At 38.5% G+C, this 25,653-nt stretch overlaps 1 protein-coding gene across 1 annotated transcript in view; it reads left to right on the top strand.

The window, feature by feature from the left end:
* Positions 1–25,653, top strand: part of NCOA2 (nuclear receptor coactivator 2) — a 184,682-nt gene that overhangs the window by 65,725 nt on the left and 93,304 nt on the right. Inside the window, 1 exon segment of the mRNA XM_030967515.1 lies at positions 3,600–3,843. The gene's annotated coding sequence lies outside the window, so the exon portion shown is untranslated.

Here is a 25,653-nt window from a genome sequence, read left to right as displayed (position 1 = left end):
TGAAAGAATAAACTACACTATACATGTGGAGCAATGCATGAAGTAGTTTCTGTGTTGGTGCTAGTATATAGGATTTTATAGTTATGCAGGATTATTGCATTCTTTGAGAAACTTCTTGATATTAAAAAGGAATCATGAGTTGGGGATTTCTGATGATTGAAAGTTCTAGTATTGTAGGAAATTATTTTCCTTATAATGATTTAAAGTTCAGCTTCCCTAACAGAATTTATGACAGAATTTGTTTTATTCATATAGAGAAGAATCCCTCACCAAATTATGCCAGTGTTGTTGATTATAGCAAGCACACTGTTTGCATTGTAGTGTGGCTTCGTGATAATTGTATTAGCAATAAAAGACTGTTGAAGGTTTTCAGGGAACAATTTGAATTTCAAAAATGCTGGAAACTACTTTAAAAAACCAATAAATAGAAACAACGAATTTATGGACTTGGAGGAGTCTTTGCTGTTAGGGAAGATATTTGATACACTTCAGCCAGCTGTCTTAAGTCCTTGTAGGAATCCACTGTTCTAAAGAAGCTTAGTCCTCAGATGTTTAGTTCACTGCACTGAGCCTCACCTTTTTCTTGACATATATAACCAAGTGTTTATACATTCACAAATCTTATATAAATATGTGCAATCCTAGAGCCTTTTCAAGCATATCCATTATCAGTGTTTTATGATTTGTTTTACATTAAAGCTTTCCTACTTGAAGTAGTGTTTTAGTCCATAAATATTGATTTTGATGACAAAATAATTAGGTTAGTTTATGTTAAACAAACACATAGCTTTTCTGGAGGCCTGCTGGATTTCAGAAGAGTTTTTAGAAACACAGTATAGTGGTCTGTAGGAACAAAATCTATTGCAGTTGCTTACAGTTCAGAGACAACTAGCAGTGACTGATACTTCTAATCACTTGGGCAATGCTGTATGAATTCAGATACTTTCCTTTCTCTTCACTGAAAAAAGTCCTTTGCTGACAGCAAATGTGTTATACTCTGCCAAATGAAATAGTGCATGAAATTCTGCTCTTGTTTTTTAAGCAAGAAGTTTTGTGTAGTTTCCATGATTGTACATTGAAGTACTGAAGTTTCATTCAACCTAATTATATTTTTCGTCTGAACTGTAACTAGTGATCAGATAATTATTCTGGCTTTAAAAAAAGTACATATAGCTAATATGGATGGATGCTTGATAGCCAGTTTCATTGCTAAATTGAATTCAAAATATGATAAAATTATTTATTAGTAATTTTGGAAAATGGTAGTGAGCTTTCAATGCTCATTTTGTTTTAAATATTGAGGTTGAAGCTTCTCGGTTTATTTTCATAAGAATTAACATAATTGTTCTAGGAGTGTGCATGTGGGTCCCATACTTCTTTTGCCTTAATTGTTAAGAATTAGGTGCATCAAATGTCTCTACACTAAATATGGTCTCGCAGGAATGACTAATCATGCCTTAGAAATAATTATTTCTTATTGAAAAATAAATGTCATATTGCATTTAATCCTTGCTAATAATTAGCATCTGTCTGTGAGCATGTGAATGTTTTTCTTTTCCTGGTCTCCTCTTCTGAACCTTATTTGTACAGAATATTTACAAGAGCCATCGGGAAATTGCTGCCCTGTTTGCTCTTATGAGCTCAGTATAAAAATCTGTAAGTTGGACTTCGCTCTAAAAGAATGTTATCTGTTTTGAGAGGTTTTCCTTTTTCTTTTATATATATTATTTCCTTTGTATATTGACAGCATGCTGCATTTGTTTTTCATGCTGAGATAAATAACTAAATAGCTAAATAGAGAAAAGGAAAGAAGAAGCTTCCCAGTATTTCATTTAAGAAGGCTATTTCCCCTCCAGGCAGGGGCAGGTGATCACAAGCAAAAGCACTGTGTGAAGTTGTCCTTCTCTTTTGTAACTTATACAGGGCTGCTCCTGATTTACTGCAAATGTAAAGTAAAATGGTTTTGCTTAAATTATCTCTATTAGCTGTGTGTGACCTTAATCAGGAATGAAGCTAACCCATTTTACTTCAGGTCTTCCTGGCCTGGAAGTACTTTTTGGGCAGCTGTAGCTTTCCAGGCAGTCGTTGGTACCTCCAGGATGAAAACATCTGAAGAAATGCCAGCTGAGCTGTGCTCTGTCCGATGATGCTGTTTGCTCTGTTGCTGTAGGCATGCAGCAAAACTGGTGGTGAAGGCAAAGGCAGCTTGCATGGGGGTTCACCCCAGCACTGTCCACCCACAGCTGCTACTCCTCAGCTTGACCACTCAGGTGGTAAGATTTGCACAGTTCTTGTTGGAGTGAGCTGAATGAGTTAAGCTGAAAATTCTTGAGCTGAATGAGTTAAGCTGAAGAGAGAGTGCCAGAAGTTGCAGTGAGGAAGGCTGCCTGGTACTTCCCAGTATAGGATGTTCCTTGGAGTTTTTTATAACTTTACAAAATGTTAGCCTTTGGGGCTAGGCAGTTGCCGCCAGCTTAATTTTTTTTTTTGCTGCCAAAATAATTTCGCTCTCTGTGAGCATGTGTGGAAGAAGTTGTTTCTCATTGTAGATTTTTTAAAAACCCACAAACAAACGAAACAAAAAACTTAGTCTTCTTTTGGAAATGCTCCATGTCCCTCCCTTTGAGGCAGAAACTAGGAGTTGGAGTGTGGGAAGCGCTGGGGAAGGGCACTGGGGAAGAAGAGCCGATTGCGAGTCACGGCTTTGCCTTTGTCAGCGCTGCAAAATTCTCAGATCGAAACAAACTTCAACTTCTTAAAGAAATGACAGATCTCACACGATGTCTTGGGCATGTGAGAGCTGTGTGGCCTGGAAGAGGAGAGGGAAGCTGGGTTTGTACCCTAGTGCCTGAGAGCCAGAAGCAAACCCATGGTTCGCTGACATGCGTGGGACCCTAGTGTGGTCCTGGCCCCAAAATGTCATAGGCTGTGAAGAGGGGAGGCAGATGTGGTGGGAGAGTGAGAGTTTATGTTGGGGGAATGAAGGGAGAAGGGGGAGTCAAGGGAAGAGTGTGGCGCTGCTAGCCAAGCCTGGAAGTGACTGAGTTGGGAGAGATGAAAATTCTTGGGGAGCAGGGTAAGGAGAGACTTGGCAGGGGTGCTGAAGGTAGGAATGAAGAAGGACCAGGGTTTGAATCAGCATGGAGCAGAGGATATGGCTTGAGGAAAACAGGAAGAGAGAAGTTTGTTCTGGAAGGTCCAGAGATCTTGAATATTAAGTAAACACTCTTTGATTTCAGTAGAAGCTCTTTGAGGATGTTTTCAGTCATCACCTATGGCTAATTTCCATGCAGAGAATTATTTCACATTTGCAACCAATTAGATATTACTTTCCCACAAAAGTTGCATGGTTCATCTGAAGATTTCAAACCAACTGCTGGTTTTTTGTATGTGCCAGTGTGACAATGTCTGATGTCTCAGTTTCTTATTTCTAGAAGTGGTGAATACAAACACTTTTCCAGCGTGGCAGTGTCCAAGTCAAGGATTGTCAAAACTGAGCTTATCTTTGCAAATCTCTTTTGTGTGGCCCCTTGTGAGGAAGCCCCTCAATTTAATGGTATCAAGTCACATGCTAATGTGCTGGTTTTCTTTTCCCACAGGACTCCTGCTCGGTTCCATGCACAAGATGGACTTGCTCTGGGAATGAATCTGGTTGATGCATTGGAGAAGGCTGTTCTCTGGAGTACCCCGCCTCACTTCCAGCAGAAGTTGGGACGTGTGTGGTGGACGAGGCAGGGGATTGCAGAAGGCTGGAGCCATTCTGGTGCTCTGTGCAGCTGCATGCTGCCCTGGCGAGTGGGAGTCCCTTCCTGGCTGTGCTGCAGACTTCCTAGGTGATGCTAGGTAAGCTGCTCAATGATTGCTTTTCTTATGTCTTTGCTCACTGCATATTGCTTTCTCGTGGATGACTTGAGATCTTTGGATCTTGCTTGGAAAAGTACTGACCACTGGTGGCTGGGGGTGAGGCAGCGGGGGCTGAGGTTTGGAGGTGCTATATAAAGCACAACATAATGCCAAGTGCTGTGAAAAAATTAGTTCTGAGCTATGCCAAACTGGAGACAAAGTTGTCTTCAGAACTGGAGAATCATTTTGACCTTAAAGCTGTCAGTGCTTTAGTTAGGAAGCTAGGAATATACACTGTTATTCTGGGTTAGGAGTTACAGAATAAGGGTAGGATTTACCATTATGTTGATGGAGCACTCAGCTGCACCATTGAATTCACAAAGAAATCACTTGTTCTGTCTTCCAAAAAAAAGTTTGAGTAGTGTGCAGTAAATCAGGTATAGGACCATACTCCAAATGCCAAGAGTTAAACAGATTATTGTTTTGATTAGTGGTAATTTTGTACATTTTTGAACAGTGCAGAGGTGCTGTGGAAATGGTTTGACATAACTGCAATGAGTACCATGCCACAAAAGCAAACAAAGGCAAAGTTTAGGTTTTCTGAGACTTAGCTTCTGATATTTCCTCCTATGAGTGCTTGCATCCAGATTAGTTTTAGTGTAGACATTCATATCATGCAAGATGATTTGGGGTGCAAGAAGCACAGCATTTTTTGATGCTGTCAACTCAGATAATATATGTACATAAAATTAAAATGACATGTAAATTCATCATTCATTGCAGGCACATGACTCTTGTGCCTGGTTATTGTATCAGATACTAAGTAGTGCTTGTAATGCCCGCTATCAAAATGGCTTGGAGTCAAAATTTCATCTGCATTTCCTCAGGCATGGGGTTTGTATTTTCCCAGTGTGATGTCCATAGCTAGCTACAATGCTGTTGTTATCAGTAGATAACAGAGAATTTTTTGGCCAAGGCATGGTTAAGCTAAATATTGTTTCAACTTAGCTAACCTGAATGCAAAAAAAAAAAATTAAATCAGATTTTATGAATTAGCCAAGAGTGTCTTTTCAATGACTAGAAACATAGTGAGTGTGTTTGCCAGATAAGCTATTTCTCTCTATTGCAGGGAAGAGAGAGAGTAAAGAAACTATGAAGGTTTTATAATGGCTGAATATTATATTAAATACACAGAGTAAGAATGTACGTTCCCCTTCCAGCCTGCTCACAGGGGATCTACTACATACAGCTCTGTGAAAGGCTGCACTAATGCTTTAGGTGTTGAGCAATATTTCTAAGTGCTGCTTTCTAAGAAAACATGAGGTATTTTTGTTTGACTACTGCTGTGCAGTGTACAAGTCTTTCTTTAAATCTTTGAAAATAAACAGAAAAAGGCAGTGGGGGTGGCAGGGAAACAATCTGTATTTTATGAGCAGAAGTTAAAAATGAAATTATTTGCTTTATCTAGAGTATTGAGAGTTATGTTGCAATTAGACTGATGCAATAGCAGCCATTACGAAAGGATCTCAGCACTGGCAGAGCGCACTGGAGGAAAGCACGGGACTGGAACAGCAGGGGTGTTGTGGGCCTGCAGGGCAGCGCACTGGCACAGCCACACCGGGGAGATTATCAGCTCATGTGGGACAGGAACGCCAAGGAAAATACAAACTCTGCCATTCCTGTGTGTCCCATAAAACAGGGAGGGGGGGGAGAGAAGGAGGGTGACTTGTTTTTATCAATGTGCCTACTTTATTTCAGTGTCACATCTAATCCGGTGTGGAAAATGTTTTCTGTTCTGTCAAAGAAAGAAGGAATGGAAATGGCAGCTAATTATGAGCTAATATACTTCAAATGCTGCTAATAAGAGTGGAATTTTACTCAGCTCACTCTGTTTCTACAATAGAAAAGTAAAATTTCTCTTGAGTCAGCTGAAACATCTGTTGAACAAATTGGTTCAATTTCATGAGTCTGTTGCTAATTCTGAAAAGTAGATGGTGTTTTATAAGATCAGTAGAGGCAGGGGGTTACAGCCCATATTCTTTACTTTTTTTACTATTTTTAAAGTAGGTCATGTCAAAATGTCTTGTTTTTATGAATACAGTAATAATGTGGTTAATGTTTCTAGTATTTCAAGCTTTACCTTTGGTTTAATGAGTTTGCTTCACTGTTTTTAATCAATATTACTAATAGTCTTTAAAGTTGTGGACTTCCAGCTTTGTATCAAGCAAGTTCTTGGTAGTAAAGCAGTTGAGCAGGTTTAAAAAAAAATCCTCTTCCAGTGCATTTCTCTTTCTGTTTCTATTTCTAATTTCCATTTTTGCCTAGTCTGTTTTACTTACGAAGTTTAAATATTAATAGAGTTTTAGTTGCTCCTATTGCTGTTTTCTCATTTGGACTGATTCTTTGTAGATTTGCAGATGGGGGAAAAATATTGTAGATGACAAAGCAGTTTATGGCTTCACATTCTAGATGCCTAAGAATGTCTTAGAGTCAACAAGCTGACATATGAATAATAAGAGAAGAAAAAAGGGAGACATTAAAAATAGTTTTTTCCAAGATTTTGTTCCCATGTGTCAGGAGTGTTTTAGTTTTATCTCATATACATACATGCATCATAAAGTTCTCAGGTATGTATTTTAACATTACATCACAAATGTAATGCAGATCAAGTTCAGTTCTGTGTGCTTTACTGTTAAATATTATAAAATCAATGCAAGTTCTTCCTATGTACTGCTTCCTGTGTACTATGTATTACAGGCATAACTGGTTGTAATTCTTTGACATATTTGAAAGGGAAAGCTGGACTTTGAATTTAGACAGTGAATATATACTTTCTGCATGCTATGTATATTACATGCAAAATACAAGATTGGCATTAACCATGTGCATTCAGGGTAGTTGTAAGCTATGATGTTTTCAGCTTTGTGGTCAGGGTGTCTATTTAGAGTAGCTTAGTGTATGAGGGATGTGGATGAAAGTTGATAATACTTTCTAATGTTACTTAAAAAGTAAAGGGAATTATCTTGTTTATTCCAGATGGTTTTTAAGCTGTAATATTTCTTAATTATGTAGTAGTTTGTTTGTCTTCTTTAACTTAGAAGATAATGGAGCTATAAAGAGGAGGACAGCAGTGTGGGATATCATTGCTTTTGAGGGATTGCTGGGCTGAGGAGGAATGGAGATGTATAGACAAGTTTTCTGAATGTGCATGTGAGTACTGCCAGTGCAAAAAGCTGCCCCACTGCCGATAAGATGTTGCAAACTCCCCATGTGTTGGTTTTGTCCTTGGTGCAGCTCACTGAGGCTGCAGATGACGTTCATGAAATGAAGTGAGGGGAAAGTTTTGTGGCTGAAATCCTGTGCCAAGTCTTTTTGAAGTTGTTAGCAGCAGCTGTGCTGTAGCTAAAGAAAGGCTTTCTTTGCCTCCATCATAACATCTGCATCGTCTTTAACAGCAGAATTGTTCCACTATGATGTGTCATTTAGCTAATCTGGGTTGCCTTCATTAAGTCCTTTTTTTCTTCTCCTTATTAGAAATGCTCACATTTCTTGGGGAAATAAGTTTTTGAAGATCCGGACTTGAGCGTTTCTGTGTAGAGACAGTAGGCTTCAGTCAGAAAAAAAGTCAGAAGATGAGTGGAGACTTTGTAGCTCAGTGAGTCTCTTCAGTCTGGGCAGCTCTAGATGGACATCATGAATTGGATTTTTATGTGTCCTCTCTTGTTTGGAGGTTAGGGGCTGAACAGGCGGCCAGTTTTTGTGGAGATGCCACAAATGTGACATCATGGCAGCTAGCATTGGTCTGACAGCTTCCAGAAGTGTGGCTTGTACCCTCTGTGCTGAGGTGTTACCCCCTCTCCCTTGTGCCAGTGCCACTGCAGCCACAGCTCTGGGCTGAGCTGGCTCAGGGAGCCAAACCAGAGGAGAGAGCTCAATGCATTTTTGATTGAGTCACTTGGCTGGCTCTTGACCTCTTTGAACTTCCTAATAGCAGAGTTGGACAAATGTCTCTGCTGAAGATGGCCTGGAAGAGAGGGATGGCAGGACCCGTCTCCTGTAGTCGTAAATTGCTTTCAAAACCATGTCTTGGTTGAGAAGGCAACCATGGAAAGTGTTTTTAAGAAATGCCTGCTTGACTGTATATTGTGTTTACTTTTGAAGTAGAGAGAAATCAATCAGGTAAACTTTTAGCTTTAGTGTTTCTTCAAGTTGAAGGTTTTTGCACAAGGACTTTGAAGCTGAATTTTTATTTAGTCTTCTTGCAACATGAGACTAAGAGTTCTGTAATTGTTCACTCTCTTAGCACTGTGAAGCTAGTGAGTTCTTAAAGCCTAAAGGATGGGATCTAATGGACTGAAATATGAGGTTGTGGTCTTGGAGAGCAAAACAAAGGCAGTGGAAATGCCTTCTATCTGTTGAGGATTTTGACTATCTTGACTGTAAATATCTTGGATTTAGAGGGATACCTGACTTTCAAACAGTATGTTCTGAACTAAATTTGGAGGAATGCACTGTAAATTAAATGGGGGTGTGTGTGGTTTTTTTGGTAAGAATTGCCACATTTTATCATCAGGAATTACTGGACATCCGTTTGCTTTCCGGTTGAGCAGTAGGATCAGTCTTCCTTCTGTAATCTTGTAGGAAAATGAAAACTGGAAAAGCAAGAGTGCTGATGTACATAATTGTACTCATTGCAGAAGTTTGGTTTGTGAGTTCCAGTTCACATAAGTTAGCAAAATGAGAGAAAAGGACGGGAAACATGCTCCTGTCTATTAGGGTTTTTTAATAATATTTGCAAAATTATCTTCTAGTCAAATTGTGATTTTCTTCAATTTATGCTAGTAAGGCTGTGGTTACTCCTCATACTCACTGTAAAATTGAATATATACTAGCCACAATGAAGAATGAACACTACACTGTGCAAAATAATAAAGTTTTCATTATTGCTGCTATTACAAATTACTTGAAATACTGCATATTGAATGGAAAAGGTTAGGTCTGCCTGCATGTGTAGTTCAGAGTGCAACCTGCCTGCCGGGGGAGTGTGATGCACCTGCCTCCTCATCTGAGAGTGACCATGACCACATCACCAGGGACTGAGCATGCCCTGGTGGCAGCTGGGCATTTCAGTCTCACACGTGAAAAACATGTGTTTCCTAATGCCTAAAGAGCACAGCTAGGTCCTAGGAATAGATATGCTTGGCAGCAGTAGTCCAAAATATGTATTTTATTTACACATTTAAAAATAATTAGCAAAATAAGATCATAAAATCAGTAAAACTGAGCACATTTAATACATTCTGGTTCCAGTGACGTTACTGTGAGGTAAGGGCGAGCAGACCACGACTTGTTTCAAAAACAGGAAGCGCCTACATTTATATAAATTGCATAGTTTCAGCTGTCATAAATGTGGTTTCAATGCAGTTGCAGGAGTAAAGCCCAAAGTAGTTATAACCAGCTTACTTCCTCTTCCAGTCAAAGTGCAAATAGCCATATAATTAACAATCTGTGGCTCATTTCTGTAGCTGGGTTAAGTATTCTGTTTCGCCTGTTCAGTCACTGTATAAACACAGAGGGAACTTGACTTGGTTAAGAACATTTTGAAACACAAATATCCCCAGTCATAACCAGATCTGCAGATTCACAGAAGAGGGTCTTCAGTTGCCCGTCGAGCTTGGCAGCAGCAATGAGACCTGTGAGTGTGGCTGGATCTCTGCCAGGCTCCTCGGAGAAGAGCGATTCTTGCCAAGTTGGCATCTTGCCATGGTAAACTGCATGGGGCAGCAAAACCTGCTGCAGAGCTGGTAGACAGTTTTTCTCTTTAGGGACTTCCCTTCTTACATTCCATTACAAATTGGCTTTATTCAAAGTCTTTTATCATTAATTTTTTGAGGACTGATTGCTCAGCTTTTTTGGACAGCTTTTTTCTGAGTTAATTCAGCCATCCTGCCTTTGACTCTACTCATGCACTTAGTGTGGCAGAAAAGCATGAGTACAAAAGGATAGGAAAGAGTTCCTCTTCTGTTCATGTTCACTCTCGGGTTGGTTTTAAATATGCTTTAGGCTGCTTGGAGAGCCTTTGAAGAGAGCCCTAACTTTTCATCCAGACAAGGCCTGTACACTCTCTGTCTCTGCTGATATAATGCACTTGAGCAGCAAATACCTGCTGAATATTCCCCATGTACTCTACTTGCTGGAGCGGACCATTGAGAAGCCTTTCCAGGGAAAGTTTGTTCACCCAGGAGATTTTCTGTCGGGAAGCTCTGCAGAAAATGGAGCTGCAACACTGGCTGCATACGGTGATTGAGTGTGCCTTTTCTTTATGTGATAGGTAGCACTGCATTTTGCAAAGTCCTGTGAGAAACCTTTAGGCAGAGCTCACCAACGATTCCTCTGTCCTAAACATTATACAGAACATTCCCCTTCCCTTTCCTAGCTTTCCTCTTCAACTATCAGATAAATAGTAAAATATCATAAATTCATAGTGACCACCTTTTGTCTTTAGGCCTTAAAAGGACTATTTCATCCTGTTCCAATGTTTTAATTTCTTCAGGAAAAGCTGGCAGACTCATTTTGTTGTAAGTGGAACAACCAGAAAAGCTACATCAATGACCAGCACCTTGACTCATGTTTGAATGGAGTTTGGAAAAGCAGTCTTAGCAGTCCATGCATAGCAAACAAGATATGTACAACAGTGATTGCAAAGGGAACAGAAGTCAGGACAGAGTTCTGCTTTGAGCTCCAAAGTGTTTTAGCTATGATGGACAGACAAGGGAGCACCAAAGAAAGAGAGAGCTCCTTAGAGTCTTGTAAAACAAGTCCACAGTGGTTACGTATATTGAAATGTTTCTTTCATTGTAATTAAAATGGGAAACTTTTAGGACACAATGGATTTATAACATTTTTAATTGTGTAAAGGATTTCTTTTTATTCTTATAGAATATTCCAGTGTTTTTAAGAGAAGAGCATTCAGCTGCCACTCTGAAGAGTATGGTTGCACAGCTTCTGCTGCTGTGTCTGCTTACTCTGTGTCCGTAGGTAATAATTTATCATAACATCAATATAACATTACCTTTAGTCATTCAGAAAAGCCTTATCTTAGGTGCTTGCCAGAGTTACTCATGTGTTTCTTTGCTTAGCGTGACATGGCCATATTTTCCCTCGTGGCTTAGTTCCTAGCCGGGCACAGGCGATGAAATGTGCTCACATTGCGCTGTGCTTTATCACTGACTGCAGCGATTGGGCCGAGCTGCGTTGTAAAAGACACTAGGGCCAGTCAGCTTGTTGCAATGAATGGATTGCTCTTATTCCTGGAGGAGGATCGTCCAAACACTGCTCTCTGGGCCAAGACCAGCCTACAGGAAATTTCCATCTGCTCTGCTTTTTACCAAAGGAGATGGAGAGCAGCTTCGCTGCAGCAAATGCTGCCCAGCAACTGGACTGCACTGGAGGCTTGCCACAATCCACTTTAGAGGGCTGCCTCTGAAGGAGTGGAGGAGCCTCCCTTCTCTTGTGGTCTGGCTTTATGTCCATGATAATATCTTGATAATATTTCTAGGATGGCTACTTGCGGCATGTGCAGGCTGGCCAGGCTGGTGACTACCCCAAGGACTAGGAGTGAAGTCTGTGAGAATTAGCCGATGGGAGGTTCTGCAGCCAACCACTGAAACAGAATTGCCAACTCCTTGTAATAGATGACCTCTTTTAATAGAAAACCACATCCTTTAAAACACTTCATTGAAAATGCCCTTATCAACTCCAAGCTCCTCTGCCATATAAAAAGCACCGTATTTGCATATGAAGTAATTCAGATTCAAACTTTAATTGCCATTTGAGAAGTCAAATAATAATATTTGAATGGATTCTGATATTACAGTTTTATATTGCCTTTTAGGAGAATTGCAAGATTAATTTGAGACTGTAACTATTAAACCCAAAAAGAATATGGGAAGATGGAAAGCCCTGTATATATATGAAACAATAATAATATTAATAAAATTGTATGTGTACACGTCATTGTCATGCAGTGGTAGTCTATAAAATTTTTATTATCCTGAGATAATATGCATATCCATTATGTGAGAGCACTGAGTACCTTTTTAATCTGTGCATATTATCCAAAGCAAATGCTTCTAACAATTATCTCCACACTTGGTTGTATGTTTTTATCATTGTAAGGTTAAATACTAAATTAAGATTTAGATTTTTATATGATTTATAATTTTTTAAATTTTTCTTTTTTTTAGATTCATTGTTTTAAGAATTTTCACACCCAGGAAATCATTAGGCTCGTGTACTAATGAAAATGGTTCAGGTGAAAATGAAACAATAGAAAAATAATGTACAAATTGGGTGATATCTTTAAGAACTCAATTTACTATGATTCAGTCAGCTGATGGTAGAAGTAACTTGTTACTTTTTTGTATGTGTATTTATAGAAATAATCTGGATCGCTTAATTCCAATACAGTCAAATGGAAATATGGTTGTAAGGAGTTACTGCAGTTGGCCTGGTCTCTAATTGTATAGCAGAATTGTTGTTCTCAAATAAAAGAAAGAAAAAATTCTGCATCACAGATCCCTTATGTCATTGCTCTGTGAACCTACATAAAATCCTGGTACTTGTAAATTCCCCTGAGCCTCATCAGGTTCCTGGAAAGTTTCTGGCTCTGGCATGGATGATCTCTTTGCTGGGGACAGATTGTTTCTCCTAATCAGGAATGGGGCCCATATGAGTGAACTAACCATATTACCAAGACTGGTGTTAAATTCTCCAAATTGCTCCAGTAATATAAAGAGTAATATAAATTCATGTTCAGTTGCAAACTTTCTAAAATCACTTTTTGCATTGTAAGAAAATTAGAAGAGATGCACAAATTTACATAAAACACTAAGTGGTTTTATAGCATTTCTGTGCTGCTGGATCATCTTGGGCTTTGAGTCAGGTTTCCTGAATTCTCAACTTCACTTCTTCAGTATTTTTATCTCCTGATAAGTTGTTGCTCCAGTTGTTTGAGCTCTGCTCTAGATCAGACTGTTCTGCCAAGGTGAAAAATTTCCTGTGTTGAGACATGTTGTAGATAGCTCTGGGTACCTTCAGCCTTCTCTTTCGTGTTCTTAAGAGTCGGTTCTGTTGCCTTGTCTTCGTTTCTCCATTTATCCTGGGCTTTTTCCTCTGTTCATTTTGCTGCTGATAAGCTGAGTGGAGCAGGTTTCCTGTAACAGCATCCATCTTGCTTTCCCCTGGGTGAAAGACTATTCACTTGTTCCTGCCCTGGATCATAGGTGGTATCAGTCCTGTTAACAGATGTCTGAAGGCTGTGTGTGTATGTGCACACAGTTTGTTTATTTTTTATATTTATGTATTAATATGCATAATAAACATCTTGTATAGAATTTTGTGTATTATCTGATAGCTAATGTCTAGCATATGCCACCATGTTTGCCAGTTAGATAAAATGCTTTCATTGCTTTAAAATATTGACTTCTGTTGTATTTTGGGTTTTATTTATTTCTCTACAAATAATGAAACATTTTGAGTAGCTTTTTCTGTTTTCCAAACATCTCATTGACTTAGACTGAGCAGTTTATGGAAGTAATATATGACTTCATGTATAGCATTCTAAGGAGATGTGCTTTGCACATATAAGGTCTTGATCTTTGCTGTAGGAGCTGCTAAGTCCTATGTATGGTCTTTGCTGTACCAAAGAAGTGAGATGGTAGACTGGTGTTGCCTTAAAATCTACATCTTGATTTATTTATTTGGAGTAATTTTTTATTCTGTCTCTTAGTAAATGATTTGACTTCATAACTATTAGAATTTTGCATGTGAACGTATTTTATTACCTGCTTGTAAATGCTTAATGCTGTTATTTGATTGATTATTCTCTGGTTTATATTACTTCACTGATCACAGTGGCAAGGGCTGGTTTTATATTCTCTTGTTACATTTATGAAGGGTTTAGCAACTAAAAGGCAAATGTGAAATGGAGCAATGTAACTATTCATGCAAGTGCTGACTTGTGTTTATATTCTTGAAGATTGAACAGACTTGTATAAATGCTAGATTAAAAATAATTTTAAACATCACAAATCTATCACAATTGATAGATTACAGTAAAATACATATCTGTGGAAAAGTATCTGGTTTTATCTCCTGTTAGAAGTTAAATGGGCCTGTGTGTCTGCTTTTCTTTAAAAACTGTCTAGCAAAATGTGCAAGATGGATTTAAATATTGTGGTATTACTTTTGGGTGACCTATTAGTATAGCCAGCAGTTTAGTTGGGTCTTTCTAAGTTAGCTTTCTGTGAAGTAGTAAGAAGGTCAAATATTCTGCTTTATTTTTAACCTGTTTTCCTACGGAAACAAGGCTCATGAGGTCACACCATGCACTTGTGTAGATGCACACACATCCCTTCAATTCTCCTCATTATCTTTTGAACCTATTGCTGATTTTGATCACATTTTTTGGCACAGTGGAGAGCTCGAAATTCAGATCCAGCAGGTTTTGTGAAAATAAGTAGCTGAGTATAGGTGGAACCACCTAAAGGTGCCCTGACAGAGGGAAAGGTTGCAGGATGAAATAATCTTGTTAGTTGTCTGGGAATCCTAGCGATGGGAAAAGAGAGGCTTTAAACAAATGTCCCAGCTGTGGGAAAAACTTTCTTCAAAGCTTTCACCTTTCTAGACACCGAAGTCAACCAACCAGGAGGTATAAATCTGTGGGAGATGAGGCTTAATTAATTCTGTTGTTCATGAAACTGCTTGTTCCCTTGATATTTAATAATAGTAATATCAGTAGCATAAATGTTTCCATGAAGTATATTTTTTGCATATTTAGTTCTTAAGGTAAATATATAGGGATATTCTTATGGCAGTCCTAATTTTCAGAAACATTTTTCGTTTTTACTATGAACATTAATTTAAATGTTTAAAAAAGTCTTCTCTCCCTATTAGTACAGATCGAGCAGTTCTTTCCCCTTACTTCTAAAATGACAGATACTGTGAATGCTCTCCAGCTCTGTTTTGCATGTGGTTCTGGATTGCAACTAGCCAGAAGTGCTGGAGAATTCATGGCTCTATGATTGTGCTCCAAGGGAGTTAACTGGGAAGAACATGGTCTGTACAGTACACTTACTGAATATGGAAATAATAATAATTATAAAGCTAACCAACAAGAACTGTATTCTTAATAAAATGTGTGGGTTTTTTCAGTGTAATCATATGACTATATAATACAAAAATTGCTTTGAGAGTAGGTCAAAGATTACACATAGCAGAGGCTTGTGTGATTGGTTATGAACAAGCGAAAATAGGGTAAACTTTTGACCCGGCAGCAGCAAATGGAGCTGTGTAAAGCACCTACAGATGGCAGGATTTAACGTATAGTCGGGCTCTCGCCCTTTCACAGAAATTACGATCATATTACAGCAGGCACCGAGGGGAAGGCGCTCTGCAGCTCTAATACAGGGCGTCTTTGAAAGTTTTGAATGTGCAGTTGCGTTTTGTTTTTGTAGGGCCATCAATTAGCTTAGCAAGAAGAATCCCACTTTTGTTGCTCGTGTTTGACTCGACGAGTTCCTGACCAGCGTGCCAAGTCCATTTGGAACAAAAAAATCATTTGAATGGTCTGAATAATTTTGATAATTCAGGCTGCAGTAGATTTCTTGCTAAGCTTGAAAGACTCAGTGAAAGTTTTTATGCTGTTGTGCTGCTGATGCAGGCTTGAAGGGATGGGGAGAATGTGATTCCAGAGAGAGCTCTGGGAAACAGCACTTCCAATCAGCTCCTTGCATTCTTGTGTAGATTCAGGCATCTTCCTGGTTGAGTTTTAAACCAGTTTAAAGTTTGCAAAATTTAAACTTCAAAAACACCAATCAATAAACTACTTATTTGACAAGACTGGCATTTAGATTACTCAGTGTCTTTTGGTTTTGTTGTGCCTATGAAATACATGGAAAATTAGAAGAAGTGAAAGTGTTGTGAGTTAGAAACCAATGATTGCCCATTTCCTGTAAATTTTGTCAGTTACAAAATCAGAAGCCCAGTTGCACTTTTGGCACAGACTGATAGTTCTGAAGTTCTGTGAGCATATTTTGCGTAATTCACTGCCTGTCGGATGTTTGTGTATGTTGTATATGTAAGTGTGCAAACTTCTCCCACAATTGTTTCTCCTAGCAGGCTTTGAAATATCGGCATTTGGGAAAAGAGTGAGTTATAGAAGGCACGCTTCCTCCTAGCTGGGATCCAGCCACTATCTCCCTTTCCGTCTCTTTGCCTTGCCTTCTGGCCTGTAATCTGATGCGAGTGCCAGATGTGGGGAGGTGGAGCAGAAGCAATCCAAGCTTTTTAGACCATTTCATGGAGGGGGTTATTTTATTATATTTGTGGTTCACAAAAAATTTTCCTTTGGTTTTTCAGAATGACTTCCACGGAGAGTAGAAATTGCAAACATATGGTAGTAAGCTAAATAAGATACTGGAAAATGCTCTTTGGAGGAAGGGAGAATTTTTAAATACTGATAAAGCATGGTTGGTTGTTTTTTTTCCCTTTTAAGTCATGCTGAAGCTTGCACTGTACATAGACTGCTGAGTGTAATTCCATTTCTTTTTGGAGATGAATTGTGTTCATTTTAGCCATGCCTGTACCTGCAGCAAAGAGCTGCTGCTGCAAGCTTTAAGGCACTTAAACGGCTCAGTGACTGCTACTACATGAGTTTGATCTGGTCACACAAGATTTCGAAACTTTTCTGGTTGTTAAAATGCAGTGAAATGGAAACTACTCTCCTCAAATGTCAAACAGCGCACACTATCATAGATTAATTCCTTCTACAGTTTTATAACCCCCCTCACACACAAAAAAACCCACCACCAAAACAAACTTTAGGTCAGTTAAAAATCCCACTGGTGCATTACCCTTTTTTACAGATGGGCAGCTTTCAGATCACCAGGTTTGAGTTGCACTCAAAATTTTCTGGGACCTGTTATGTCCCAGTTCTTCAGAGTGGGCTCACAGCCACAAGTGCTGCCCTGTGCTCCCTGTGGAGGCTGGACTGGGGGCATTAGGGTGGCCTCTGCCAGAGATAGTGGGTTGGCAGGGTTACCTCACAGACCTCATTAAAACCTCATTGAGTAATCTTAATCTAAAGGCAGTGGCATAATTTTTCAGTGTGAGGTGGTTGTCTGTTGTGTTCATGACTTTAATGAATTAAGACTTCTTTGCTATTGAATATGACAGCTATTCCACCTGAAATATGGGGCTGTTATTGTCAGCTTTCTGTGTCACACATACCAGCTTCATAGAGGTATTCTGAATTTGTTGTACTTTAGAAATGCAAATCCAAAAACAATTCTGTAGAAAAAGATGATTATTAATACATGAAGTAGAAAGGGAAATGAATTAAAGAGGTGGGTTTCATATTTGGGAAAGAAAAGGATTTTCGGAGCCAAAATATCCAGACTCTAGTTTTGTCTAGTTATATTCTTGTTCTTTTTGAAGTCTAAAAAAGTATTGAAGCATTATTACTGAAATGGTATTATTGAAATATTATGGGATTATTCCCACAGTTTCGCTGATTAAAATAGAAATCTAATTGAAGCATGTGCACTTTTCACAGCTATTATGTAAATAAGTAGTCTTTTATTCCAGTTCCTGAAATATCCTGAACAATTATAGTTACCTGATGAATACCCTGTATGCTGCTTTAAAATATAAAACCTTTTAATACATCAACCAAACTGGGGGGGGTATATTAAACCTGTAACAGTGACCTGTGCTTTATAATGGCTGCATACTCTTCTTTTAATTCTGATCATTATTGCTTGCCACAGTATAAGAGAGAGCCTCATATTTCCTAATCATTGCTGGAAATAAAATAGTTAAAATGACTCTTCCAGGATTGCTCAAAGCTGAGTACGAAGGTTTCCATTATGAGTGGCGCAAAAAGTTCTTATCTACCCTTTGGTAAGTAGGTGAAACGTCTGTGTGCAATAAGGGTAAGCTCAGTTTCCTTTTAGTGTTATCTAAATACCTAATTTAGTTTTCCTTTGTATGTGCTCTGAAAGAGTAAGTGACAAAAGCTGTTTCTTAGACCATACCTTGCATATAGTTTCAAGTAAAATGTTGGGCTTTTTCTGCCTCCAGAAGACAACTTTCCAAACCTGCTGGCATCTTTCCGTGTTGTCCTGTATCAAGGTATTGCTCGCCTGTGTCAGTACCTGGTTTAATTTGGGCTTGAAATTAGCATGGCAGGAGAGCATCATCACCACCATACCAGTAATATTTAGGTTTCTGCAAGTGAACTATTGTCACAAGAGTATTTTGGATATTGAGAAATTTTAAAGTTGTCAATAAACCATTGTATAATCATTACAAATAAAGTAATAGAATATAGTTCTAGTATGTAGTATAACACAGCTATTTTTTGTGCTGCTCACCAAGCTAAGTGCTGGCTGTGTAATTGGAGGATAAAAGCAGTAATTTGCCCATACAGACCTAGCTAAAAGAACATTTTTTCTTGATACATTTAAGTTGCTAGTGGAAATGCAGACAAAGTTCAGATCCAGATCTATTTTTTTCCCCTCACAAAAAGTATCAAAAGGTGAAATATTTGTTTACAAGAAAGTGTTGAATTTTATACACTTCATTTGTAAATGCGTGAGGAACTCCGCAGACCTTCCAAGATTTTCTCTCTTCTCCTCACCTAAGCTGTGAAGATTTCTGGCTTTGCACAGTGTCTGTGACATAACAAATACCTTCAAAATCAAAGAAGTAACTGGACACGTTCATTTTCCACAAGACATGGGAGTTAGGTCGATACATGCCTTCAGCAGAAGAGAGGGAGCTAGGAACATGATATTTGTGCCCCTGCTGGCTCAGGGAACAGTTTTGACCTCCTGACAGTCAATCCCGAGGAGCAGTGGGATCACTGGTAGGGTGCAGATTAGTGAAAGCTGATTGGCACCAAGCACCAACCCTTCCCCATGTTTGTGGACGTGACCACTTAGAGCTAATAAGCTTATAATAATTTCTGCTTAAGCACAGGTGGTGAAAGTAGTGGTGAAAAAATGGTAAGGAGCTTAAATATGGAGAAGGTACGGGGCAAATTGTGATGGAACACGTGCAGTGTGTGCTAATGGTCCCTCACCTTTTGCACGGAGGCTTGTGTTTATCCCAGTCCTGTTTACACACCAGCTGTAGGGTAGGGGAATCAGAGACTCAGCTCCAACAAGAAGCATTGCTTATCTCTCTGCTACATCAAATATTTTTGCAGTTGGGCATGAACATCAAGACTTTTGAGGGTTTTGTGTAAATCTTGTGCAGGAAATTATTCATGAGGGGCACATTTTGTTCTCTGTCTGAAGGACTCCATTTGCACAAAGGAATTGAGGAATGTATTTTGTTTGGTCTTCTGAATGGTTTTGTAGTTTGAAAGCTTAAAAAATTCTCTAAACCAGATTGCTTTTCTGATTTGAAAATAGCACATGCTTTCCTGCCTACTTTGCATTTGTTACCTAAATGGAGTAAATTCAGCTTGGAGAGGCTTGGAAAGAAGAAAAGGATTCCACTTTAATTAATCCCAGGAAAATTCTGGCAAATCTGTCTTTTCTTATTGCATGCTGGATGTCTTAAAACTCCATTTCATTCTGATCACATAAATAAGTTAGGATAGGTTTTTTCTCCCTGTGATGGTCTTTTGATTTGCCAGAGGTTTTGGGTTTACCTCATTTTGATACATACAGAATAAGGAGTGTGTGTTTTTGTCATTTCTTTTTTCTTTTTGAAACCTAATTTTATGTAAAGGAAACATTTCAGTGGTGGTGTTAGTTAAATCTAGCTTTGAAATGCTGACCTTTTATGAAATAGTGTTTTGCTACCAATTGTTATAAGCCAGTAGTGATAACAGTGGTGATAATTTTTTCCTCCTGTAAAATATAAATCTTTGGTTTGTTTAAACATCTCTGTTATTAGAACAGAGTAAGCTCCCTCTGTGGCAGATTATAGTACCTTCTTTCTTTGGGGAAAAAGAAACAAACACAAGCAATACAAAGAAACAACCCAAGGCTTATTTCTTTGTTATCTTTCTTGGCTAACACGTAAGGACCTTGGGTCCTGCTACTGCTGCACTTCAGAGGGCAGCTGAACAGATAATTTATGCATGTTATGTGCTTCTAAGTTCTCAGCAGTCTGAGACAACATAAGGACTCCATCCTGAAAAGTAAAAAACATTGCAAGCTTACTCCAAGAAAGCACTTGCACGTGATCTTTACAGTAAAGGCCATGAATGGAGCCCTGTACTTAATGTTAGGTAAGGCAGTTCAGAGAATTGCAAGACTTAAGTATTTAATCCAGGGCATTATTGCTGTGGTGTTAACTAACAAACTGTCTTTCCAGTGCTACGTTCTCACAAATGTTTTCCTATTTATATATCAGTTTGGAATTGTTTTCTATACAAAGCTTTTTTGCATATTTATTTTTTATTTAAAATATTTTTCAGGAGTTAATTATTGACATCAGGGGAAACACCTTTTTTTTTTAGCAAATGAAAATAAAAAAGAATATTTACTGGAATAGTTAAATGTGTTTAGTTCTGGTTTACATACCTTAAGTGCTGGTAGTGTATCTTCTGGGAAAGTTGCTGGAAATAGAATCAGTCTTTCAAAAATATATTATTTTCCTGTTTACCTCTCTATATAATTTTTATTGTAGAACTGCTTCTACTTTCTTCAGGCTCGTTCTTATAACTGATGTAGTCTCCAAGAAAAATCTCCTTGTGGAGGAAGACAGCTTTGTTTTCATCCCTCTTTAGCAGATCCTGACAGCTCTGCCTGTGAATCCAATGCCCCTTCCAGAATGCTTGCATAAGATTATTCTGGAGAATTCCTGTACTATCCTGCTACCACATACCTAGAGTTAGTAATTTTTTTCTCCTTTCTCACCCAGGAATATGTTTAGATTTTCTGTATTTTTACAGAGATAACATACATCATACTTTCTTGCAGGTTTAATTGAAGTTTAAGAAATTATCTGGACACTTATAGTATCCATGTAGGTTGCAATCTGAACCAAAAAGGCAGAATGACTGATGCTACCCACTTAAATACACCTGGCTTACTAAACGACCTTGAATAGGTAATTTTATGTCTCTCTTCATCCTGAAATCTATAAACTTCTGATAATAAAACATATATACACCTTTGCAAAAGCTCTCTGAAATCCGTGAGTAAAAGGTATCCCATAAGGTCAAAATATGAATTATTTATTGCTACATGACATGCACAGCATGTAGACTGTAAGGTTATGGATATCTTGTCTGTTCCTTTTTCCCCCTGAGAATAAAAGTCATACCTTCATAGCTCTAAAACACCTAAAAAGGTGTTCATTGTATGAAATCTAATATAGTTTTATGTCTATGACTGTGTGATAATATTGAAACATTGGTTTCTCCAAGGAATTGGTTTCAGCTGTTAATACCCAGGTTTGTCTGAGAGGTGCAAATGTAGTTTTCAAAATAATAAACATTTAGAAAACAAAAAAGAATGAATATGAGACCAAAAATAATAGTAATAGATGAGGCAAATATTGGGTTTTGGAGTCAGCAAATTAGAATTTCATGGCATCAAAATCATGGTAAAGTTACTACAGGGTAAGAGATTACTGCTACTGCTTATAGCTATTTGTTTTCTAATTGACATACCAGCAGTGTGCTTTAAAAAAAACTGATTATTCTTTTAGTATTTTTCTTTTCTTCTTTCCTGGGATTTGTTGTAGGTCCTACTTGTCATCAAAAGAGTTGTGTTCTCTGCTTACTGTTTACATTATATATTTTATTAATTTAGGCATATGTTATATGTGTGTGTGTATGCATAGCTTATCTTGAATATGTATATATAGGTAGAGATACAAAGAATGCAGAAAGCAAGAATGGGCTTGTTGCAAGAACAGGCCTTTACACTTCAATGTGATCATTCTCAACTGAGCTTGGCAGCTAGCACAGGTTTTGCAGAACTGCTGTGCATATTCCTGCTGACATGGTACTTTAATAATTTGGTTTCTCTGTAACAGTTTTGGCCTCTGAAAGGGTATAAGGAATGGTCTTCAGTGGAGCACACTTAAATTACCCAGAAATGAGATCTGTGACATTAGCATAAATCTCAAATGCTTGGCCTTTAATTCAAGTCCAAATATTAGGTCAGATTTGTGTCCAGCTAAATCCAAAAGAGCTTTTAATTCTTTGGGATAGGCACAGACTTTTCAGTGCTGAAAGTAGAGGGTTCTTGCACCAGTTCTAAAACTTCTCTTGGAGAGTACAGACTCCTGGAAAAGTTAGGTTCTCTACTGCACTTTTGGATAAAGGGCAGTTCTACAGCTGAAGTCATGTCCAGTTGGAAGGATTGGGAAGATGTTACTAGAAATCAGATTGTGATGATGAAGGCAAGCAGTGCTATTCCCAAGTAGGAGCTTTTTCAGAAAATTTTAAAAATATTACTTCTACATATCAATACATTTCATTTAGAAGACTCTCCTTTTGGACCATAGTAAAGTGCCTGGTAAAAAGGAGCCATCTGCTTGGAAGTATTTCCCTTCATATTGCCTTCCTGATTGGTTCTCTTCCATTACACTTCAGGCATTGTTTTGCATGGTCTTTGTATTTATTGGGTGTTTTCATCTAGCCCTCCTCACAGCTGTAGAATCTGATGTCTTGGCTAGTCTGGTTTTTCTTATCTCCCCACCACTCTGATTCTTAACAACACTGAGATACTGCAGGCTATATATTTATAAAAGTAATTAATCTGATTTACATATAGCGCAGATATTAAGTGAGTGCGATGTGTTAGAAGTTGCAGGAACACTGTGTCATGGAAGCTTCCTTAAGAACCTGAACCCTAAATGGGAACTTTGTCACTTCTTTCTCCTTATCCATCAGAGTAACCTCCATTGCAAATACAAATGTTAGTGTCAGTGTTACAGACAGGATACTCGGCTCAATGTTTCCTTTGCTGTTTTTTCCCCTTGTATTATGTAATATTTCAAATCATAAAATTATATTGAAAACACAGGATATTTTTTTTTTTAAACCACACTTTTGTGGAGAAGAACAGCGCTGCAGACAGTAGCTGTATTCTCATATTACCTGGTTTTCTAAAGTTGAAAGGCCCTGTTACTTAATTTCCAACACATCATTCATTGCTTCCACTGGGGGCTCTCCACTGTTGCTCTTCTCAAAAAGTGTTCTCACATGTGCCCCTCAGTGCCTACTGTATGGGCATTTATGTAGTACTGGCAGCCAGTGTATTCAGAATTGCATTAAATCCAGTCTCCAAGCAGCAGGTAATTTAAGAAATTGCATCTCTTGGCTGATAGGGACATGGATTAGGCTTTTTTATTGGTTTTTGACATTGTTTGTAAAATTTATTTTACTGTAGATATCTTTTAATCTGAAAGCACTTACATTTCTGGATGGCCATCATTGTACATTACACCCCCTCCCATGTAAAATTTAAGTGAAAAATGACGGATTTTTTTTCCAAAAGCCTTTCAAGGGAAAAAAATCCTTCAGCAGCCCCCTAACACCTTAACTGTTTTTGAACAGTAACATCAGCAAGCAAACGCAGCGTCACACATGCTTATCAAGAGAATGACACCAGTCTGAGAACAAAGCTCCCTTTAGTGTTAATTCATGGCCTCAGTTCACTTAAATTTCATTGTATCCACTCCTGTCAGGCTCTCGTCTGGGAGTAGAGTGATTGTCCCTGAACCTTGGCTCTGCTAAGTTAGAAGCATTTTCAAAAATATGAGTGGTTATCAGAGTGCGTGTGTAGCTATTCCAAAACAATAGTATCCAAACCCCACAACTCCCAGAGCATCGTGAAATCATGGAATGGTTTCAGTTGAAAGTGACTTTACAGATCATTTTGTTCCAACTCCCCTGCATGGACAGGGAAACCTTCCACTAGACTAGGTTGCTCAAAACTCCATCCATCCTGTCCTTGGACACCTCCAGGGATAGGGCATCCACAACCTCTCTGAGCAGTCGGTAAGAATTTCTTTCCAATATCTGATCTGAACTTACCCTCTTTCAGGTTAAAGCCATTTCCTCTTGTGCTGTCACTTACATGCCCTTGTACAGAGTCCCTCCTCAGGTTTCCAGTAAGTCCCCTTTAGGTGCTGGAAGGTTCTGTAAGGCTTCCTGGGGACTCTTCCAGGCTGAACAACCCCAATTCTCTGTGTCTTTATGGGAGAGGCACTCCAGTCCTCTGATCATCTTTTTGGCCCTCCTCTGGGCTCACTCCATCAGATCCATGTACTTCCTATACTGGAGGCCACAGAGCTGGATGCAGAACTCCAGGTGGGGTGTTATGAGAGCAGAGTAGAAGGGGAGAATCACCTCCCTTGACCTGCTGGTCACATACGCAATAAAGAGAAAATCAGCCTTCCCATGTCCAGGACTCTACATGGCTTTATCATTCAAAATCAGCGCTGCAGTGTCATCTGCAAAGCAGTTGATAAAAATGCACATCACAAACAAAGTCAAAAGATGGTATTGAAATATTGCTTAGCAAGTAAAGCGGATTTGCCTTTGGACAATGGTAGTGGCCATGTACTTGGAGTTTAAGGTAGCCCTGTTGGGGCATCCTGCTTCTCAGGTGGAGGTGTAATTTGGAAACCGAGCACATCAGTTCTCTCACAGTTGCTTTGACTGGATTGTGATTGCATTTCTAAATTTTGAAGGCAAAATATGACTTTATGTCCAGATTATTTCAAATCGTCTCTGTCTTTGCCATACTGCTGTTAAAACTGCCAGCAAAATCTTTTCTTTGAGCTCTTTTTGTCTTGATGTGTTACATGGCCTGCCTATTTTCTCCTTAGTTTTGGGGAAGAAATTGCACAGCAGAAAGGACAGTTAATTTAAACTTGGCTGATTTCTTCTCAAAAGGATATTTGCTTCACTCAAGACAAATGGCTTAAACAATATTACATATTATTACGTTATTAACTTGGAGCTTAGAAAATATAGGTTCTTAAGAACCTGGGACTGGCAATTTGTAAAAATCTAAATTACTCATAAGCCTCATATTAAAGGTTATTTGCTAATGATTTTAAGAAATAGCCCTGTGAACTGTCAAGTACTGCTTTTTCAAGATGAGTCATGACAGCCGTGTGTTTGAAAGATAAAATGGGAATCTCTTTGGCAAAAGGAAAGCAATGAAATAGCCATTCCAAACTTGACTTTTCTCCTCATTTACAGACCTTGTATCTTCTTGTGCTTCAATACAACATGCTCAAATGCAGTCTTTGAGAAAATGAAATCCACTGCCCGTATTGTTGATATTTTCATTAAAGTAATAATTTTGAGGTTGCTTTTGTGGCAAATTTACTGTGTATAAACATGGTGTGGGTCACTAATTTTACATTGAAGGAAGATGTGTCAGGCCTGCTGTTTGCAGTTGATAGCAGTTGTAATGTGTCTGCCATCTATTTTCAAACATTGTGTTTGACTTTCTCATACTGATGTACAATATGATGTAAATGTGTGTAGGAGTCCTCAGGAGGGGACAGCTCTTAATATGTTCTAAATATTTCTGATTAAAATGATCGAGCAGTATTCTGCTTCTGATCTTTTCCCTTCAGTCTTACATATGAACTGACTTTGCAGTTGATTTTAGGGAAAACCTAGTACAAAGTAAAGTTATAAACAGATTCCTGTTTTGGAATCCAGTGTGTTGAACTTTTATAAGAGTTAGCAGTAGACCCAAGTTCTGACATGTTTCCTCTTATCATAGACTTAAATATTCAGTGCTAACCACACTG

Source organism: Camarhynchus parvulus, chromosome 2, assembly GCF_901933205.1.
Source record: "Camarhynchus parvulus chromosome 2, STF_HiC, whole genome shotgun sequence".
NCBI classification, from domain to species: domain Eukaryota; kingdom Metazoa; phylum Chordata; class Aves; order Passeriformes; family Thraupidae; genus Camarhynchus; species Camarhynchus parvulus.
The sequence above is the reverse complement of the archived record's forward strand: the minus strand, read 5'-3'. Positions and strand labels throughout refer to the sequence as shown.